We start from the raw sequence: 21,760 nt of genomic DNA, 5'->3' as shown, positions 1-21,760 counted from the left end.
ATCAGCTTTTTCCACTCACACAACTTTCTTCATTCCGACAGCTGGAGGGAGTAGCTTTTCTGTCTCAATACCCAAAACCCTGATTATTGTAGCTGCATGAGAACTTAGAAACCATGTAATCCAATTCTCTCATTTAATAGATAAAGGAACTGAAGTGCAGAGTGCCTTAATGATTATCTCAAGGTCTCACTTCTAGTTAGAAGTGCTAGAACCAAAGAACAAATCTGCAGACTCCCAAACTAGTGGCATTTCTCCCACAAAGCAACTGCTTCTGGAACAGACAGAAGGGCCAGGGATGGATGCTCATCAGACCTATTGAACCAATCCATTCGATTATTAGGAATAAGCATACATTGAAAAGAATGAATAAACTAGAATTATTTATATATATTAACATGGAAACATCTCTAGACATCATTGAATGAAAAAAGCAGTTGCCAAATAGCATATGAGTCCATTTATGTGAACCAAATGAACAGTGTATATTTTCTATGGACGAGGTCTGAGGGTTGCATTCCACCCTGATGACAGCGCTTATATCTGGGGAGGGCTCTAGAATCGGGGATGGTGGTCAAAGGAAAGTTTGTCCTTATCTATATTGTTCTAATTTTTATGAGGAAAATCTATTTATGCCCTAATTATTTAAGAATTAATTTAAAAGAGTAAAACTACATTTTTTATTGTGCTCTATGTCACCCTGATGGCTTTGTTCCTATCAGTATGGATCATGTTCAGAGGGACTCAGCTTGTTACCTTAATCCCAGGGGAATGCCTAAATTAATCCCAAAACTTTAGGGGTGATGGGCTGGCATAGAGAGAAAGGAGAGAAAATGTTTGTGGGTTTAATTTTATCTTCCCAAAACTACTTATTATCTTCCCAAAACTACCCCTCATGTTGATTGCCATTTCACACTTTTACCTCAAGTCAGACCAAACTCCTTGAATGTAATAATGATGATGATGATGATGATAATAATAATAATTGAAAATGCAATACTGCTAATAATAAATGGCAATAGCTATGCTCTTTTGAATACTAACTCCACCCCAGACACTCTTCTAAGTACCCTTGTGCATTATCATTCCTGTTTAATCTTCATAACCCACTCTGAGAGGTAAGTACTATTATTATCCCCATTTGAGAGGTGAGAAACTGAGGCTTGAAGAAAGCAATGAACTTGACTGCAGCCACACGGCTGGTGGGGGGAGGAGCCTGGATCTGAACGCAGGCAGTTTGACCGAGTCTGTGCTTGGGCCCAGGTGTCAGCAGTTCCTGCACTGGGAGGAAAGCTGACCAGTGTCTGTAGGAGGAGTGCGGCCAGGCTGGGAAATAAGACTGGTCTGAACTGGGATGTGCACGCCTTTGGGGAGACCTTCTGTCTGATCTGGTTCCCCATCGCTTCCTCCTTGTGCTCCTTTGAGCCATTTAACTTAAAGTTTCAATTGCCGCAGGGTTACTAAATCAAGTGTGAAATTCTATCTGGCAACGTGTAGTGAGGGCAAAATTATTCTCCTTTGGAGAGTGAAAACCCGTCTACTACTATGTACGAGCCTCACAACAATTTCTCAATTCCCAATTCCTCTTACTTAAAACAACAACAAAATAAGAAATATCGTTTAAAAGAGAGAAGGGCTGGCTTCCCCGGGGCCAGGGAATAATCCCCTTTCTCTTCTTTTAATATTGACTTCGGATATGTCAGTTTTGTTCCTTAAAGGTATGGAAAGCATAAAGTGATAAGTTTTGAAATGATTTTTATAGTTTATGTAGAGAAAGTTACTTTTAGGATGCTGGTTGTCTTATGCTAAATAAAGAACAGTGTTCTTCCCGTCCCCCGCTTCAGTCCAAACTTTGGGAATCATTTCATTATTTCTCTATTCATGATCAAAGTATCTTTGATTTATTATGGAAAGTTTGAGGTAGATCACAGGAATCTTTGTTTAAATATATGTACTGTACATATACTTACGTACATATGCATGTATATACTGTGTATGTATATGCATATAGATGCATCTATAATATAATGTGTGTGTGTGTGCCATTTGATAAGTACTGCAACATTCTTATCCCATTCCCAAGAACCAGCAAGTTTCTGCCTAGTGTGCTAAACTGGCTTTTTTGACTCCAGGCTCATCCTGCTTAGGGAAACCGCCTGCAGCGTCAATGTTGTGTTAATATTTCCGTATATTGTGAATATTTTCCTTTTGAAAAGAACTACTCCACCTGCTCCTTTTTTCCTCCACGTGGCATTACATGTGTGTACATCAAAGATGAAGTGGCCACAAATCTTTTTTATTCTTTGCCCTACAGGTCAGGCCTGGTGATATTACTATATTTTTACACATGTAAATATAGCAAATGGGCTCATTTCTTGAGTGCTTGCTCTATGCCCAGCCCTGTGCATGGGACCTGATATAGGGTGGTAAATAGAGCAGGTGTGTGCCCTGCCCTCATGGGGCTTATGTCATTCCCTGCCAGCCCCCCAGTCACCAGGACTACAGCACTTTCAGATGGGAGAGGAGCTTTGACAAATGTGGGGTATCATACACATTTCTGCAAACGTGACCATTTATTTTAGGCTAAAGCATTTGCAGAAAAATTTAAATAATTTATCTGGAATGTGTCAAATTGAATGTTTTCATGATGTCTTTTTGGCTTTCTTTGGTAGAACATTTATTATGTAAAAGCTTTCTTAGGTTTCTCAACTAACTCTCTGCCGTTAACTGTGAACAAGATGTATGGACTAAACATGGAGGCAGTCTTAAGAATCTGAGCCTGTCTGAGAGAAATATTTTAGGTCATTATTGAAGTCAATCAGGGCCTCAAGGATCCTTTACTCATTGTTCTAAGGTTTTGGGACAGAAAAAAGAAAGATCTGTTGGGCCACAGCTGCTACTAAGTGTTATCCATTATGTTATGAACCAAAGAACTGGAACCATCCCCAATCCCAGCCTCCTCCACCCAAGAGAAACTACTGATTCCTGAAATTCCTGTAAAAAAACTGAACACCTTTTTGTTAGTTTTACATTGCTCTTCGAAAGAAGGCCGATCAACCCTGGAGGACAAGCCCAAGACTTTTGCTTGGCATTAACCTTTAGTAGGAGTCATCTGTTCAGGGCCTGGCCAGTACTGTTTGCTGAGGGAATGAGGCACCGCAGATGAGCATCAATGCTTCAAAGCCTGGAGGGAGAAAGAGAAAGATGCTGGGCAGCCAGCCGTGGGAAGGCCTGGGGAGCCATGGTCCTAAGGGGACACTTTCTAAGCAGGGAGGCCATCTGGAGGTGTGTTGCCACTTAGCTGTGCAGAGGGCCAGCTCTTGTTTGCCGCTAAGCAATTTCTGACATATTTCAAAGTGCAAAATGAAACTTTCTTCTTTAAAAACCTTAACGAATGCTTCTGCGTGTGTCCTAGGTTTTTTTAAGACAGGGATGTTTTGGACATCTCTTGCCCTTGTCCATGTTGAGGCAAGAGAGGCGATGTGTCCTCTTTTTCCAGTGCAGCGACCTCCAGGCCAGAAGGGCCCCCACCAGAGCATATACTGTGCCGTGAAGTCACTGGCGGCAGAAACTGCTGGCCTCTTTCTACAGACCACAGGAGATATTTGCACCTCCAGCACTTGCTGTACAAAGTGGTAGCAACGCCCATGTGTGGTTCAGAAGCCGTTCACTCATTGCTTTGTAATTCATCTTTCTATACGGCCTCTGGGAGTCCAGCGAAAGATCTAAGCCTTCCTGTTGTCTATGCTCGGTAAGCAAAATGTTAAATTTTTAGAAATTCCTCTTTTTAATTCCATTTAGAAGTAAAATAGTCGTTAGCAGAAGCAAGCATTTGCTTCTCAGGGATACATGTTCGTGAAAACATAACAAAGATTTTATTTATGGCTTGAATTAGTTATACTAAGCTTAACAAATTTGCCCTTTTGAAAAATTAAAGTTGAAAAAATAACATGTTAAAGAAGGATAAATTACTTATATCATTGTTCTTGGGTTGAAAGGTAACACAGATAATTTAGTCAAAACATATCTTTAACCATTTTTTGTGTGTGATAAATTTGTGAGTCTCTGATTATAGCTAGCTGAGTATTTCTCCCAAAATAACTGGTTTTGAGCATAATAATAGGCCTCTATCTGTCAACAGATATGTTGATAGCATAGCATGGGAATGCTATGACTTTATTCATATGCAATAAAGCCCTGATAATAAATTACACAATTAACTTTCTGCAGTTGAAATAAATGAAATATTAACAGTTTTAGAGGAATCCAATTGGAATTAAGCTAAAGTACATTGACTTCTTCCAGTTTATGACCATACTAGAGTAGTTTAAATATATTTTTCATTATTTAAAATCTTTTTCTCCTAGCATTTGGTAATGGTGGGAGAATTAAATGAAGGTGAAAATTCTGGAAATGAAAAAAAAAAACAGACTAAAACCACAAGCACCAGGTGAATAAAGAGAGAGAAAAGTGGTTTAGGTAAATCTCTGGTCAGACATTACCCTAGAAAGCTCTACTTGAGAAAGGGGGCACATGGCCTCTGTGGCTTTGTGGAGCCCACACTGCTGCATTCAGATCATCAATCTGAAATTGCACAGTTCCTCTGAGCACTGTGGTTTTAAGTAAGTAGAATGGGCAGTTAAAGAAATAAGCAAAGATAGGCAACATTGGTCCTTTTACATAACAATGTTTTACAAAAATCTCAATTGATTTCACTAATTTAAATGTCTGTCACAAAACAATTAGCTTTGTTTTCTCATCTGTCTCTCCTCCAGAGTGTGGTGGCATCTTAATTTTTCCTAATTATGTCTATAAAGAGTGTTGACTATTCAAATACAAAATTAGCATTATAATTACTACAACTGTGGGTTAAAAAAATGTCATCTCCTGTTCCTTTTTTCACACTGTTACACGTAAATTGTGGAGTGGGATGTGTAGGGTTGTTTGGGGAGGAGGGATAAAATAGGCCCCCAAATTAGAGAAACCTGCCTCCCAGAGACGATGCTTTACTCCGCACTGACTGTTCCCAGTCCTTTGCCCTGCTGTCTAACGGAGAAGCGCATTAGTACACCAGGAGCTCAATCCCAAATAAGTTTCCAATGGGAATTCTTACAATACTTTTGAAAGATATGTGGCTGAGGCTCTCAGGTGATCTGTGACAGTCTTAACTCCAAAGCTTTATTCAGATCTTCCCAGGGGCTCCCCTGGGCTCAGAAGCCATAATGGCCTGGAGAAGGAAACTTTGTTGTTACGGGAGGAGGGAGTGGTGAATTTTCCTTTTGACTACAAGAAGAAGAAAAAGTAAAACAAAATCCCAAGTCCCATTTGTACCATTTAAATGGAAGTTTTCTCTAACCACAAAAAGACATTTGGGGCATAACATGGACTAGGTCTCAGATCATATCAGAGAATTAGTAATATTTTTAGGAAGGATAATGGCATTGTGGTCATGAAGGAAAATGTGTTCATTTTTAGGAGATATATGCTGAAATGTTATGATGTCTACAACTTATTTTCAACATATACAAAAATACATGTACGCACAGAGATAAAGCAAATGTGGTAAATATTAACAATAGTTAAATTTAGATACTGGGAATATGGACAGTCATGGAACCAGTAATTGAAGGTCTGTGTATCTGTTGGAAATGTTTCTGGCTGCGAGTAAAAGAAAAGTCAACTGACAAGTGCTGAAACTTAAAGAACATTCATTACTTACTAAATAAGAAGTCCAGAAGTTATCCAGTCAGGGTTGGTTCAGCAGCTCAGCAATGCCATCAAGACCCTGGCTTGTTCTGCCCATCTGCCCTGTCACGCTCAGCCGATTGGCTTCTGACACGGTCAACTCATGATTGCAAGGCGGCTGCGGCAGTTCTAGGCATCACGGCCACATTCAAAGGCAAGGGCCTGGACGGGGAACAGCAGAAGCAAGCTCTTCTCTTGCACTTGCCTCTTTTATCGAAAGCAAAATCTTTTCCAGAAGCCCCCAGGAGACGTCTGCTTACTTCTCAGTTGCTAGAACAGCCAGAGGCCAATCCCAGCTATAGGGGATCTGGGAAAAGGCATCGCAGTAAGTGACTTACATCCATTGTGATTCATCCCCTTGGGCTATGGGTGCACTCTCTCCCTGAATAAAATTGATGTCCTATTAACAAGAAAAAGAGAAAATGGCAGCTGCTTTCCATTTGCTACATAGATGTCCTTTTTCTCTAGAGGGGAAATTGTTCTTTTTCACTAGGTAACAGAAATGATTTTAAACGAAGTTAAACCAAAACTCATTCTTCACTATATCATGTTGCTGTTTAACAGAAAAGAGAAATGGTGCCTGTGATGCTGTGATTTATAATAAGGAATATATATTTGGTCTTCATTCCCATTTTGGCACAGAACTCCTAAAACCTTTGGAATTTCCTAAATGATGAGAGTGATAAAGGCGTCTTTTGTTATGTTAATGAGGTAAGTTTCGGAAAGCACCTAAGGGTGGGGTCTGGTTGCCAGTGGAGCCGACCATATGATTAGATGGTTGGAACTTTCAGTCCCAACCCCTTACCTCTGGGGAGAAGGGAGAGGGACTGGAGGTTGAATCAATCACCAATGGCCAATGACTTAATCAATCATGCCTATGTAATGAAGCCTCTATAAAAACCCAAAAGGACTGGGTTTGGAGGGCTTCTGGGTTGGTGAACACATGGAGGTGCTGAGAGAGTGGCTCACCCGGAGAGGGCGTGAAGCTCTGCACCCTTCCCCATAACTTGCCCTGTGCATCTCTTCCATCTGGCCGCTCCTGCATTATATCCTTTTATAATAAACTGGTGATCTAGTAAGTAAAATGTTTCTCTGAGTTCTGTGAGGCACTCTAGCAAATTAACCAAACCCAAGAAGGGGGTTGTGGGAACCTCTGATTTATAGCCAGTCGGTCAGAAGTACAGGTAACAACCTGAGCTTGCAACAGGCATCTGAAGTCCAAGGAGGGGGTCCTTGGATCCTCCAATCTGTAGCCGTTGGTCAGAAACACAAGTAACAGCCTGGGCTTGTGACTGGTGTCTTCAGGTTGTGGGGTGGGGGGACAGTAGGACTGAACCCTTAACCTGTGGAATCTGATCTATCTCTGCGGAGATAGTGTCAGAACTGAGTTGAATTCTTGGACACCCTGCTGGTATCTGAGAATTGTTTGTTGGTGTGGGGCACTCCACCACCGTATTGGAAATCGGGTGCTCAGAACACCGAGACAGTGCCCCAAAAGAGACTTGGGGTTTCTTGTTTTCCTGCACCTGGTCTCTTTAGCCCAGTGAAATGGAAACTTTTTAACCATACATGAAATTATCCTTTGTTTCACTTTCCAGTTTGGTAATACATTTCAGTATACAGTTTACTTTTAAGGGTTGTTCTCATTGTGATAGACATTATGCAGCAGAATAGAATATGTACTACTTGTCATCACATTATTACCACAGTTGATTGAGTGTTTTCTATATGTGAGGCACTGTAATAAGTGGGCTGCATGTTCTCTCATTTATGCAAGGAGGATGTGCCTGGCTGTTACAAAAAGCTCCAATTCAGTCTGAGTCATCAGGCTTAATAAAGAAAAAGAGAACTGAAAGCTTTCAGCAGCTGTTCTAATTTTTACTTTCTCCTCAGCCTGTGTGAGGCCAATATAATAGGATACTCTCGACATCTGGGATCTTTAAACAGAAGCCCATTTATTGATCACGGCAAGTAATAGTCATAACTCAAGTTCCCTCTTGTCCTCTTCCCTATCCCTTGGTCCAAGAGGAGGCTTTCTTTTAGAAAGGATGCTGCACGCTCATTGTAGATGTATTGGAATGAATTCCCAGACCAATAATAGCCACCAAATCATCACTGAGGGCCATAATCATGTGTCCTTGGAAGGCATAGAATTGCATGCCTGGGCTCAGAAGGTCTTTGAGTGTTCATAAGTCCTTCACCACCACAATGGGCCATTTGTCTGATGATTTGGCATTTGGTGTTGATTGCTGGCATTGTGCTCGTGTATATTATGGCTGGCTATCCCATTTCTCAGTAACATCTGGGACGTGACTGACCATGACATTGACCGCTACATGGAAGATCTATTGCAGGGCTGGCTTAGAGCAGGCCTAAGAACACCCCTTCTCTACCATGTCGACCAGGCCCACCAGGCTTCCTGACTCAAGTATCTTATTGGGGCTGCATCTGTAACCTATTGCTCTGTCTCCCTGTGGTGACCCTTTGGAGCTGTCCTATCACTGACAGAAGCCATGTGACTGTTCTACCTTCAAATGTAGATTTCACCCTTAGGATAAATATTTTAAGTGATTTTCCCCAGTGTTTTATATGAAATATTTCTTTTTGATCTAACCTTAACATAATAAGGATATATCACTTATGTATACATCTTATATATCAAAAAGAATTGATATACTCCTGAAGGAGGGGAGAGAGGTGTGGTGAGGAGTTGGTTTTGTTGTAAGTGGTGCAGACAGGTGCCCATCGGAACAGGAAGGAAGGTGGGGCACAGTTGTGGGTAGGTGGGCAGGTGCGATGATGGGAACTCAAGGAAGTCCTCTTCCACTGCTTTTATCTTTAGTGACATAGGAAACAAGGCCATCAGCTCAGAGTGAGGATAGGAAAGATTTCAGGAGAGAAGAGAAGTCAGTAGAGTGGGAAAGTAAAGGGATGAGAAAAATGCAGTCTGAGGGCAGAGTAGCCTAAGGACCCACTTATGGTTAGTGATATGAATTTGAAGTGAGATTAGCCAGGGAGGGGTAATATACCCCTTGCCAGACCCTCCCCACTGGCTGGGCCATATGGAAGATCTGGAAACAGTCCAGGGAATTCCTGATGTTAGAGGCCAGCTCCCAAGAAGTTCTTGATACCAGCTGGGGACCAGTGGGGCTGACCTGGAGCAGGCTGTGATACCCGCCAAAGACCCTGCTCTTCAATGCAGTGCTTGTCACTGGAAGATTTGTCCAGTGCTGGGCTGTGACATGAACAGCAAAACCCTGATGCCTCAGGCATTGCTGAGGCGGTAAAGAATGGGGGTGCGCTGGGGAGAGGCCACAGGGTTGGTGATCTCTACAGGTGTGAAGGACTCAAGGCGCTAGTCTTCCAGCTTTGGGGTGGGTGGCTGGGTAGTGCTCCTGTATCAAGAGATGGTATGTCCAACTTTGACGTCCTTCCTCAGTGCCTTATGCTGCCCTTTGGGTTCCAGAGGGCCTCTTAAGCGACCTGCCATGGTTCCTCCATGACTGGCTTGTGGCGTTACCGGGTGGCACCAGCCCCATCTAACATGAAACTCATCACACTGGGTTATAGCTCATTGTCTATTGTCTGTTATCCCTGGATAACAGAAGGGTAAGAACCCTGTCTATCTTTTTTACCACTTTACTCCCAGTGCCTGGCAAAATACTTGAAAGATAGTAGACGCTCACTAAATTTAGAATGCATGAATACGTAAAGGAGAGTATGCAGGCATGAGGAAAGGAAGGAAGGAAGGAAAGAATAGATGTGGAATCCCTGCCACTATAGTAGGGCTGTTCTGGATGAGGGTTGCAAAGATGGATCTGACTTGGTGGTAGCCTCTATAGAAGATACAGGAACACAAGTAGATGGAGGGTGGTGGGAGCAGATGAAGAGGACTTTCAACAGGGCTCTCTAAAACAAGAAGGACACACTGGAGGTTGCAGGAGGAGACCAGGAAGACTGGGATGGCAGTGGCTGGCACAGATGGGGATCAGGAGTCATTTTGGCGAGGATGTCAGGAAGGTGAGAATAAGGAGTGATGGTCAAGATGGGCAGGAGGGAAGCAGGAGAGGGTTCCTGGGTGAATAGCTGAGATAGAGTCTAGCCCACAGCTCCACGGGGAGAGTGGGTATGTTTTAAAGGCCAGAGATGAGGCCCCTGCAGCTGGGAATCCACACAGGGGCACAGTGGCTTCATGATCCACCTCTCTTCTGTTTCTTCTGGGAAAGAGGGAATCCCCGTTTGGACTTGCTTCCTCCTCCCTCCTTCCGACTCCCTCTAACTTTTACATCCCAACCTCTGGATTTTCTTGTTTGCAGTTATGCTTTCTCTTTTCTCTAGACCTTTGAACCCATGGTTCTCCCAACCTAGAAAGCTATCTCCACCTCAAACCGCCTTGCTAGCTCAACTCCCTCTTGGCCCTCAGATGTTCCTCAGGGGTTACATTCACTCAAAGCCCCTGTCCTGCCTTCCCAGGTTGAGTTGCTGCCATTTCTGTGTTCTTCCATCACACTTTGGGCTACATTTAAAGCATGTATTGCAGTGTAATGGTTTGCTCACTTCTCTCCCTCCATCTCTAGACTTGAGAAGAGGAATATGATTGAATATTTCCCTAGTGGTCACTCAGTGACAAATGAAGACTGCTTTGAACCAAAGAAAAACAAAGCAGAAGCCCTAAGAATCCCCTAACTTGTTGAGCAAACCCATGTGCTTTATTGTTGCCTGTGTTTTTGTTTAGCACCAGGCTACTCTCTAAAAGCAAATTAGCGCTAGACAGGATTTTACTTCCTCTGAGTTAAAAGGCAAAATTTGCTTTAAAGAAATACATATTTTTTTACTATTTAATAATTAATGGATATATGCATTTTAGGAGCAACTCTGATCTACCTCATTAGTCCAAGATTTTTGATTTATATAAATTGTACCTTATCAATATGAGAAAGATGAATCAAAATGAAATTAATGTATTTTTAATAATTAAAAGAACTCTAATAGATAATTAGAATGTCTCAAAGTATTCAACGCAAAATGTATGTATATTTTTACTATAAAATATTTTGGGGGGCCGGCCCAGTGGCACAGCAGTTAAGTTCGTGCTGTCTGCTTCGGCAGCCCGGGGTTCGCAGGTTTGGATCCCAAGCCCAGACCTATGCACCGCTTGTCAAGCCATGCTGTGGTGGCGTCCCATATAAAGTGGAGGAAGATGGACACAGACGTTAGCCCAGGGCCAATCTTCCTCAGCAAAAAAGAGAAGGATTGGCAACAGATGTTAGCTCAGGGCTAATCTTCCTCAAAAAAAAAAAAATATATATATATATATACAGACACACACATATTTTGAATTACCAAATAGAGGAAAGTGCATAAAACATATACGTGTAAGGAATGATTATAATAAATAATTATAAAGCAAATACATGAAACCACCACTAAAGTCAAAAACTAGGATGTAACCAGCACCCAAGAAGTCCCTCATGGGGCCCTTCTCAATCACAGCCCTTTCTCATCAATGAGGGCTGGCCAGGTGGCGCAAGTGGTTAAGTGAGCACACTCTGCTGCGGCAGCCCAGGGTTCGCCGGTTCGGATCCTGGGCGTGCACCGACGCACCGCTTGTCAAGCCATGCTGTGGCAGCATCCCATATAAAGTGGAGGAAGATGGGCATGGATGTTACCCCAGGGCTGGTCTTCCTCAGCAAAAAGAGGGGGATTGGCAGATGTTAGCTCAGGGCCGATCTTCCTCACCAAAAAAAAAAAAAGAAGTAGCCATGAACCTCACTTCTGTGACATTCACTTCCTTGCTTTTCTTTATAGTTTTACTACTGGTTTAGGCATCCCTAAATGCTACAGTTGAGTTTAGTTCAAGTTTAGTTTGAACTTTCTATAAATGTCTTGGTTCTTTTGCTCAACATTATGTTTGTAATACACATGCTGTTGCAAGCAGCCCTGGGTTGGTACTTTTCATTGCTGTATAATATTTCATTGTATTTGTTGCTAGTGCCTTCGAGTCACTTCTGACTCCTAGACACCCTGTGTAGAGCAGAGCAGAACCCTGCCTGGTCTTTTCGCACCATCCTCTCACCTTCCAGTGCCATATCAGACAATGCTCTGCTTCTATTCATAGAGTTTTCATAGCCAATATTTTCAGAAGTGGGTGGCCAGATCCTTCTTCCTAGTCTCTCTTAGTCTGGAAGCCCTTCTGAAAACTGTTCACCACCGGTGACCCTGCTGGTATTTGAAATACCAGTGGCATAGCTTTCAGCATCACAGTAACATGCAGCTGCCACAGTATGACAACTGACAGACAGGTGTTGTGGTTCCCTGACTGGGAAACAAACCCAGCCTGTGGTGGTGACAGCACCAAATCTTAACCACTAGACCACCAGGGCTGGCTATTCCATTGTATAATAAACCACAATTTATTTTATTAGTTTTTCCCAAGAGCCAGATTTTGGCTTTATTAAGCCTTTCTATTGTATCCCATTTTTCTATTTCATTAAATTTTGCTGTTACCTTCATTATTGCTTTTCTTCTGTTTTCTTGGGTTTAATTTGCTGTGCCCTTTCTAACTTCTTAATATATACAGTTAGTTAAATTCAGCCTTTCTTTTCTAAAATATACATTTAAGACTATAAATTTCTCTTTAAGCAGTACTTCAGCTGTATTTGACAAGTTCTGATCTGCTTTGTTAAAAATATTTTATAATGTCCTTTATGATTGCTGCTTTGACCTATGGATTATTTAGAAATGAAGTCCTTAATTTACAAACATATGAAGAATTTCTGATTTTTTTAAATCAACTTTTAGCTTAATTGCCTTGAAGTTAGAGAACATCCTCTGTATGGTTCGATATTTTGAAATTAAGATTTGTTTTATGATCCACTGTCTGGTCAGTTGCTACAAATGTTTCATGTGCTTAAAAAGCACGTGCATTCTGAAGTTGTCAGGGATGGTGTTTTTTATGTAACCTTTAAGTAGAACACACATCCATCTCTCTATATAATATATAAAATACATCTAAGTATGCCCTTAATATGTATCTATATTTTTTGCTTGTGCTGTCAATTACCAAGAGGCAGGTGGTGAGTTAAAATCTCCCACAATGATTGTCTATTTATTCTTTTAATTCTACACATTTTCAAGTCATATATTTTGAGCCCTTGTTATTAGATACATACAAAACTGGAATTTTTGTGTCTTCCTGATGAATGGAGCCTTTACCATTAATAAGTGATCCTCTTTATTTCAAGCAATGTTTTTTTTGCCTTGAAGTTTACTTTGTCTGACATCAGTTTAGTGACATGGATTCTTTCGGGTTAGTGTTTGCATAGTATATCATTATTCCTCCTTTTACTTGCCATCTTTCTTCTTCTTTTGTCTTAATGTGTTTCTTGTAAAGAGCACCTAGTTGTATTTTCAAATCCAATTTGTCAATCTTCATCCTTTAATCAGAACATTTAGTTCATTTAAGCTTAATGATAACTAGTGATATAGTTAAGATAAATCTACCATGTTATTTTGTGTTTTCTATTCGTCTGGCCCGTTATATTTTTCTTTTTCTTCTTTTTCATCTTCTGTTCTTACCCTCTTTCCCTCAATTTGTCTTTTTGTGTTTTATTGTGAGTTTTTCTTCAGACATAGCTACAGTTAACTGACTTTTCTAATTAGAATCTGCTAGAAAACCAATTTAATTTTTAATTTTAATTTCTATGGCTATATTTCTCAGCCCTAAAATTTATATTTAGTTCTTTTTCAAACTGGCTATGTTACTTTTCATAGTTTCCAATTCCTTGCTCAGATTGTCAGACTTGGCATTTATTTCTTTAAATATAGTAAGCATTATTATTTTACAGCCAGTGTGTGTTTCTATCGTCTGTTATTTATTGCAGAGCTTGCTTATGGTGCTTCATTTCCTTGTATGACTGGTTATCTTTGACTACATGCTGGGCATTGTGTTTTTAAATTATTGTAGGAGTATTTTGAAGCCTAAGATGACAGTATCTTCTTTTAGAGAGGATTTTAATTGGTTTCTACCAAATGCGTAGTGGGCACTAGCCATTTGGGACCAGTTTCATCCAAGTTCAAGGCTTGAGATTTACCATCAGATGAGGTAAGCTGGACTATAAGTCCAGGCATGGGTTGGCTTACTTGTAGTTTAACCTTACTTACCCTGTGGGTGGAGTTATGTGGGATCTCAGCTTAAAGTGGGAACTATTTTATCTTTGTCTCCTCTTTGGTGGGCATGGACTTCAATCATCTGACTTTCTGAGGCCACCAAAATTGTAGCTCTGTTTCACAGAGTAACAGCATTTACTCTGTTACATTATAGGTGCCCCCATCCCTGGCACCTGAGCTCCCACCCCAGGCACCTGACCTCCATCCTGGGTACCTGACCCCCATCCCTGGCACCTGAAAAAAAATTTTTTTTTTATTTCTTTGGAGTCAGCAGATATCTCAGGGTAGCCTGGGTTTACTTCTTGGGGTTCTGAAGTTCCCACAAGTGTTTTTCTGATAGTTTCTCATGGGCTTCTTGGCTCTTTGATGCTTTTAAGATTGTAAAACATATTGTGCCCAGCTTTTTAAAGTATGACTATGTTGCATTAAAAAATGTTATAGCTGTATTGCATAAAAGTATAATTTTGACATTCTGATTTTAAATCCTGCATATTACATGTCCTTTGGGAGAAATGTACCTTTCTGGATTCTAATTTTGTTCTATCTTTTTGGTCAATGATTGAAACATGCTTTGCTTCTACTGCCTTGCAGGGAGACCAAATGTGAAACTTTGCCATGTCTGTGTTCCTGATAGAATTATATAGACACAGGGATTGGCTTAGTAGTGGCTGGATCTGTATTAATATTTGGGGTCTTAATTGGTGATTGGATTGACAGGAAACCAAGAAATAAAGGTAGTACTCTTACCTATGACATACATAATTATGTGGTAAATTATGATCTCACTAGCTGTTCTGGCTTATTTAGTAAAATAAAATACAGATATGAACTTACTAGCGATAGAATACAACGTTTAAAAACTAGAAAAAGAGTTATACAGCCATGTGTCTTTCTCTAGTACTACATTTAAAATATTTTATGGTAGATTTTAGATTCTCACTCGTTACATGTTTTTAATATTAAATTCCTGAAAACATGCTTTCTTTTTAATACCCTGGTGTTATCTACGTATAACACACTAGTGTTATTTTTATTAAAGAAAATTTCCATGTGTAAAAGATATCTTTTCTGCCAAGTAATCTGTCTAAACTAGGAATTAATATCTGGAGACTTATTTGTTCAAATGTAGATCCACTTTCAGCCTTTGGCTCTACTATCTCTTTAACTCTCCTTTACCCAACAAGAAGGTAGAATTTCCTAAGTTTTTCCTATTCTTTTGATTATTAGTCAACATGATTGTTTTCATTCCACCTAGGAGGCTTGGAAAGGCATTCTCTGAAGCCCCACCATTGAAAAGGCTAACATTTAAAATCTAGTGTGTTGGTCCTTAGGCCATACTGATAACTTCAGTCATAAATTAAATCCTGAAGAGTGTGATATGTCAGTAAAAAATTTTAATTTTTTTGATTTGTCTATTATCTCACTTTTTGTATATCATCCTTCTCTCAAAGTATGTTTTCATTTACTTGCAAACCCCAGCTCTTTCTTTTTCTTTTGGTTGCAAAGGCTTTGCCTTTAGCGAGCACATGAGCCTGCTCTTTGCCTTCTACTCAAGGCTGCGATTGCCGATGGAAACGATAACCCTGGTTGGCACAGGGATTTGGTCAAATGCTGTTACTCTGCATTAAATGATGATGTAGCTGCAAGCTGTCACTTAAAACCAAGAGTAAATATTGTTTCTATTCACAGTTGCTTATGCCTCGCTCTTCACTCAGAAGGCCTCTGTCACCGCCTGCTGTGTTGTCCTGGTGCTTGTGTTCTCCTACAAAAGGGAGATGGAACAAGTCTGGCATGCCTGGTTCACTGTGAGTGTCCTCCCCCCGTCCTGCGCCATGAGAGTGAACGTCAAAGTCAAGACCTGAATGCCCTTCAGTGTACGGTTCAGTGTACAGCAAAACCTGCTTGCCGGTTTTGGATCTGGCTAATCTTTCTCCAGTGTTCTCCTCACCCTTAATTTGTGAATCAGAGCCTAAATCCCACAGACATGAAGACAGTAGAACAGCAGAGTCTGTCTGCAAGGTACAAATTAGCATCAGATCTTGATGCTAATGGGATGGGAAGAAGAAAATGTTTAGAATCAACACATTTGGCTCCAAACCTACATTGAACCTCTTTCTCTCAAAAGTCTGTGTGTTCATTTAGATGCTCCTCAAGCTGTCAGATAAATAACCGGATGTACCACAATGGGCTGAGAAAGTCTATTCCTGGGTTCCAAACTCCTTTTACCCTCCTTCTGTAGGTGGCCGGCTCTGCAGCCGTGATCACCCTGGCGGCCTTGGCAAATCTGCCCAGCACAGCGCTGACCATCATCATTCAGAGGGACTGGATTGTGAGCTTCATAGGTGACAACAGAGGCCAGCTGGCTGGTGAGCTGTGCCACCACAGGGTTCACAGGTCATCACGGGTTACCTACTCAGCTGAGAAGTAGGCCTGGCTTAGTGAACAGAGTTGATGAGCCAATCAGGGCTCCAACCGAAGCAGCCAAGTAACCTTTAGGAGAAAGGTATTTGGAATCAAACAGACCTGGATTTGAATCCAGCTAAAACTAGCTAATGCTCTTGCCAGCTGCAAGTTACTTAACATCTCAAGACTTTACTTTCCTCATCTGTAGATTGGGAGAAATAACGACCACCCTCCCTCTCCCTGCCACCAGCTCATTTTTGCAAAGGATTCTGAGATATGAGAATTGTAAAGCACTTGGCTGGTGCTACGTCTGCTCATAGGAAGCACATAAGAAATGGATGATATTGTTATTATCAAAAGGATATATAGACTGTACTTTAGGGAAAGAAGCTACTCAGAATACATTATAGAAGTTCCTTGGTAATTTTAGACCTGGAAAATAAGTGAATCAAAAGATTTCTTAGGGGCCGGCCCCATGGCATAGTGGTTAAGTTCGGCATGCTCCGTTTTGGTGGCCCAGGTTCCTGAGTTCGGATCCCGGCGTGGACCTACACTGCTCGTCAGCCATGTTGAGGTGGCAACCCACATACAAAATAGAGGAAGACTGGTACAGATGTTTGCTCAGGGCTAATCTTCCTCACACACACACAAAGAGATTTCTTAATTCTGGCCAGGGATAAGCTTCTACTTTCCTCCAAAAATTCATCCCCAAATGTGACTGTTGATTATTACTTATCACTGATAGTGAGGGGTGGATTTTTTTTCAATAATGGAGCTAAATGGAAGAATCTGGCATCTTCTTTGTTTTTTTCTTCCGTTTATAAAACTTGGACCGTTCACACTGTGAGATATTCAAATTGCCAGCTTAAAGCTGGAGATCTTGCCCTACTCTGTATTTGTGCAATTGGTACTCTCTGCTAGAAAATGTTCGTGAGTGTTGATAGCCAAGATGAAGGAAGCTATTACAGAGGAGTCTATTAAAATAGACTCCTTACAAAGAGTAGAAGCCCCTTATAATCATGTTTTCTTTCCAACTACACTTATTTGCATGTACTGTGGCTTAAATAACTACCCAAAATAGAACAGCTATGTGGTAATAGCTGGGTGACATGGTGTTGAAAGTGTCCTCTGTCTCTGGGTGAAAGAAACTCTTCCTAGTGTCTGTTAGTTAATTTTAAAGAAATCTAAAATAAAATACAGATTCTGGTTTGGAGTTCACTGTAATTTTTAAAATGATCTTGTAAATATATTCTTCAATGACGGTGGGATAGTTAAGAGAATAAGCTTTGGGGTCAGGCTGCCTGGGTTTGAAGCTCAGCTCCACCGTTTACCTTCTCTGTGACCTTGAGCCAATAACCTTACCTCTTTCTGCCTCAGTTTCCTAATTTGTAAAAGGGAGATACTATTGACCTCTTAGAGTTACTGTGAGGATTAAGTGAGATGGCTCTATGTAGAAGGCTTAGAACCATGCACCTGGCACAGAGGAAGTATCCAACTACTTCTGTCCTGTTTGTTACCTCTCTCCTCTCTCAGCATGTTAGTCATAATAATGGCTATGAATATTATCCTTGTTAAGACAGTGAGATGTGATAGAAAGAGCACTGAGACAGGAGTTGGAACAATTAGCTCCAAGTAACCTAGTCCCTCTAGTTCTCAGTTTACTCATCTGTCAATTGTTGAAGTTCCAACAGAACTGATCCCAAAGGTCTTTTCCAGGTTGAAAATCCTATAATTAATCCAGAGTTAGACTGAAAGGGATAATTCCTGTTTTTACCATCATTCACCCTGTGTATGGCAAGCAAATCTAGCAAATGCATGACGTTAAAGTCATCCGGAGGACAGACATCCACTAAGTTGCAATATTTCCTTCCTCTCACTTACAAGGATGAATGCAGCAGTCCAGCAGCTGGACCAGATCATCAATATATTTGCTCCCCTGTCTGTGGCCCAGGTGATGACATGGGCATCTCATGTGATCGGTTGTGGTTTCATTCTTGACTGGAACTTGGTTTCACTTCTTGTAGAGTTTCTGTTTCCATCCAGCGTTTTTCAACTAATTCCCCAATTGGCAGTAAAACCCCAGCAACAAACAGGGGAGCACTTCCTAGAAAGGCAACAGGAGGCTGTGAACATTCAAGGTAATGCAAACTCAGAGACAGCTCTTTTTCCTTCTTTACATCAGTGTTTCATTTCTTCTTTCCAGAGCTTCCAGTGTCTAATTATAATCTAAACATTCTGTCTGCAAACGTGCACAGGAACAGTGAGAAATGAGAAGGCACCAATTGTGCCACTGGTCATGCAGTTCATATGGCTGATCTCATTGGTGGGGGCAGGTCTGCCATGCACAGTCACAAAGGTTGTACACTGTATAACTCCAGGGTATCCATCCAGAGAGACTCCAATGTAAGTAGCACTCCCATGGGACTGTGCAGTAAATAACCTGCACAACCTATTCCATGGTCCTAGGGGAAAATTATTCCTTCTTATCTCACTGATATATCTCCTCCCTAAAGATGCTAGGCTAGAGAGACAACCATGTCAGAGAATACGGGCTGCTCTTTGGTCAAGACAATATGATGAATTGGCCATCCCTGCTATCAGCAGTTTGTTTTTTCTTTTTAATCATAAATTCCCTAACATTAGAGTGAGGATGGCAAGAAGGGGGACCTGCCAATAAATATAACCTCATTCTCCCAAGATAAGAGCCATCCCTGCCTATTGATGATGTTGCCCATCTGCCACACATGTACAACACATCCCAGACATTGCTTCTGACCTCAGTTTTTCTTTCTGGACTTCTTATAATTAATTATCTTTTCTCTCAAGTTTTTCTGTAGCTAAACCCCACCATATCTCATTGTATGAATAAAATATATGTATTTATAGAGATAGATAGATAGATATACGTATTCAGATGACGGATGGATAGATAGATAAGTAGATAGATAGATAGATAGATAGATAGTGCTGTATCTTCCCATCTGTTACTTATTAGCTGTGTGACAATGCAGGGTTAATTTATTCAGAATCTCCGTGTCACTCTCTGTAAAGTAAGGACAATAATAACAGAACTGATCACAGAGATGTAATTAAACAAGATAGTCTATGTAAAGCCCTGTTTCACTCCTTGGCATATATTAGCTATATATCAATATTAGCTGTTGTTTCATTGTTACTATTATCTTATTTTTAAAAAATCTGCTCTGGCAATAAATTCTTTTCTATAACCAAGAGCTTCGCCGTTCCCACAGTTCTTAGGCTAGAATGGATTTGGCCCACCTGATCCTTTCTCCTTCCTCCACAGCCACATTTTGTTCTTTCAGTCCTTTTCAGAGCTTGTCTTAATTTGTGCTAAATACCTCTCACAAATAGATGTAAGTATATTTTAAAAATGTGTTTACAATCTTTGCCTATTCTATCCTGGAAGACTGACAGGTATTTATCATTTTCTTTTAATAAGTTATCTGTTTCTTCAGACAAATAACCAAAGGAAATATCCATCACTATTTCCAATAGTTCATTACCACGTCTCAAGCATGTGAAATGCTGTCTTTCACCCTCCCCTGTGTCTTCCCTTTCCTGTCAACACCCACCTTCTTGACTTCATTGTGTCTCTTAGTGTGGGTTCTTTCAAGAGCAATCCTTGAGACAACGATTTGGGGCGAAAAATAATCTGTTTGGAAGGCAATCCAGGAAGCATGGTGAAGGAATGGGAAGTGAGACAGGGAAGGGAGGATAGCCTATAAAGTGGGTATTAATGTATGGGTTACTGCCAAGGGGAATTGGGGCTTAATCCCGCTGGGGCCCTCTAAGAGACTGTGTAGGACATACCTCAGAATTGTCCCACCAAGGACCAAGGAAACTGGGGTGTTTCTCCACCAAATCTTGTCACTCATCGGTCGAGGGTTGTTCCCAGGGGTGTTGACTTATGGGCACCTACAGGCTGCTGTCTTGTTCCTGTGTCTGGAGAGAGACACAGGTGCTTGGGATAGGAAGCCATTGGTGCACACAGGTGTTGTCCAACAAAGAAGCAGACGAAGTTGGGGATGGGCTGAGGGCATTAGGGCAGGGCACTGATATAGAGCTTATTTGAATTTTATTTTAGGTGAAATGGACTCTTGGGAAACCAGTTATGGATTCATCAACAATTCCAAAACTTTGGGAGAGCCAAAGGGCCACAAGTCTAACCTTGAAGGACAACAGACTACAATCATAGGGTTTCCTCTCTGGCTTCAAAACACTTGAAGGCTACTTCACATGTGCCATCAGGGGTGGGAAACATACTGTAGGCAGACTGTCTTCTTGGCTGGCTTGGGCTTGGCCTTCCTCTACACAATGGTGCTGGGATTCGACTGCATCACCGTGAGCTATGCCTCAGCCAAGGGATCAGAGGCTCCCTGCTGGGCGTCCTCATGGCCCTTCTGGCTTTGTCTGGCCTGATGGGTACAATTCTCTTGACCAGGCTCAGGGGGCACTATGGCTTGGTCACCATGGCAATCATGTCCAATGGGCTCCACCCATGTAGGTTGTCTGATGCTCTGGGTGTTTTCTATCTTTGCTCCTGGAAGTCCTTTTATTTTTTTGGTGAGGAAGATTAGCCTTGAGCTAACATCTGTTGCCAATCCTCCTCTTTTTGCTGAGGAAGATTGGCCCTGGGCTAACATCTGTGCCCATCTTCCTCTACTTTATATGTGGATGCCGTCACAGCATGGCTTGATAAGCGGTGTGTATGTCCACGCCCGAGATCCGAACCTGCGAACCCCAGGCAGCCAAAGCGGAGTGCGCAAACTTAACCACTACACCACTGGGCCGGCCCCTGGAAGTCCTTTTGATCTGGCTATTTCCCCACTTCTGTTAAGCAAAATCTCTTCTTCAAACTATGATTGCTAAAAGAGGACCAGGTTCACCTTTATTCCTTTGAAAGAAATGTGAACCAACCTATCCTTCTGGACCACTCCTCGATCCACTGGACCAATAGGACGGTTCTGTTTGAAGGCGAGCAGGACCCCAAGCATCTTGAGTCTTGCATCTCCACCATCTTGCTCTTTTTGGGTGTGATCCTGGCAAGAATCGGTGAGCAGTGGGTCATGTGTGTTGTGGGATTCTGCAGCCTGTGATGTTGCTAAGCAATCTTAGAAGCATTTGATGGTCTTACCACTGTGTCATTGTAATTCTTCATCATTCATTCAACAAGAACTTGTTATGTGACAAGAGCTGTCCTAAACACTGGGGATACAAGAGTAGTTTAATCAGACAAGGTCTTAGCCCCATGGAGCGTACAGTCTGGATGGGAGACCAGTGAGTAAGTATTCAACAATAGTCAATGATACAAAGTGATAGGAGCTATGTTAGGGAAGGACAGAAGGATTGGGAACGTATAGGAGGGACACCACTTCTGGTCCTGGGAGTTGGGATGCCTTCCTAAGGGAGGCACAATTAAGATATC

General features: G+C 41.5%; 2 long non-coding RNA genes across 5 annotated transcripts in view; one reads left to right on the top strand and one right to left on the bottom strand.

Annotated features, from left to right (window-relative positions):
• The window catches only part of LOC147918207 (uncharacterized), a 36,587-nt gene that overhangs the window by 2,514 nt on the left and 12,313 nt on the right, over positions 1-21,760 (bottom strand). Inside the window, exons 2-4 of one of the 4 annotated variants that reach the window (XR_015551574.1) lie at positions 20,146-20,277; positions 5,717-5,904; positions 419-3,181 (exon numbers count right to left, since the gene is read on the bottom strand). This is a non-coding gene — a long non-coding RNA (uncharacterized LOC147918207). Of the gene's footprint in view, positions 1-418; positions 5,905-17,825; positions 18,419-20,145; positions 20,278-21,760 lie in introns of those variants that run through there. The other 3 variants (XR_015551575.1, XR_015551572.1, XR_015551577.1) reach the window with 3 other exon arrangements.
• LOC147918209 (uncharacterized) lies at positions 5,857-17,832 on the top strand. The gene is made up of 3 exons (XR_015551579.1): positions 5,857-6,067; positions 6,307-6,453; positions 15,601-17,832. It is a non-coding gene; the product is annotated as an uncharacterized LOC147918209 (long non-coding RNA).

The sequence above is a fragment of the Ceratotherium simum genome, chromosome 1, assembly GCF_057802395.1.
Source record: "Ceratotherium simum simum isolate JZ-2026a chromosome 1, ASM5780239v1, whole genome shotgun sequence".
NCBI lineage: Eukaryota > Metazoa > Chordata > Mammalia > Perissodactyla > Rhinocerotidae > Ceratotherium > Ceratotherium simum.
Note: the sequence above shows the minus strand (reverse complement) of the source record. Positions and strands in the feature narration are given on the sequence as shown.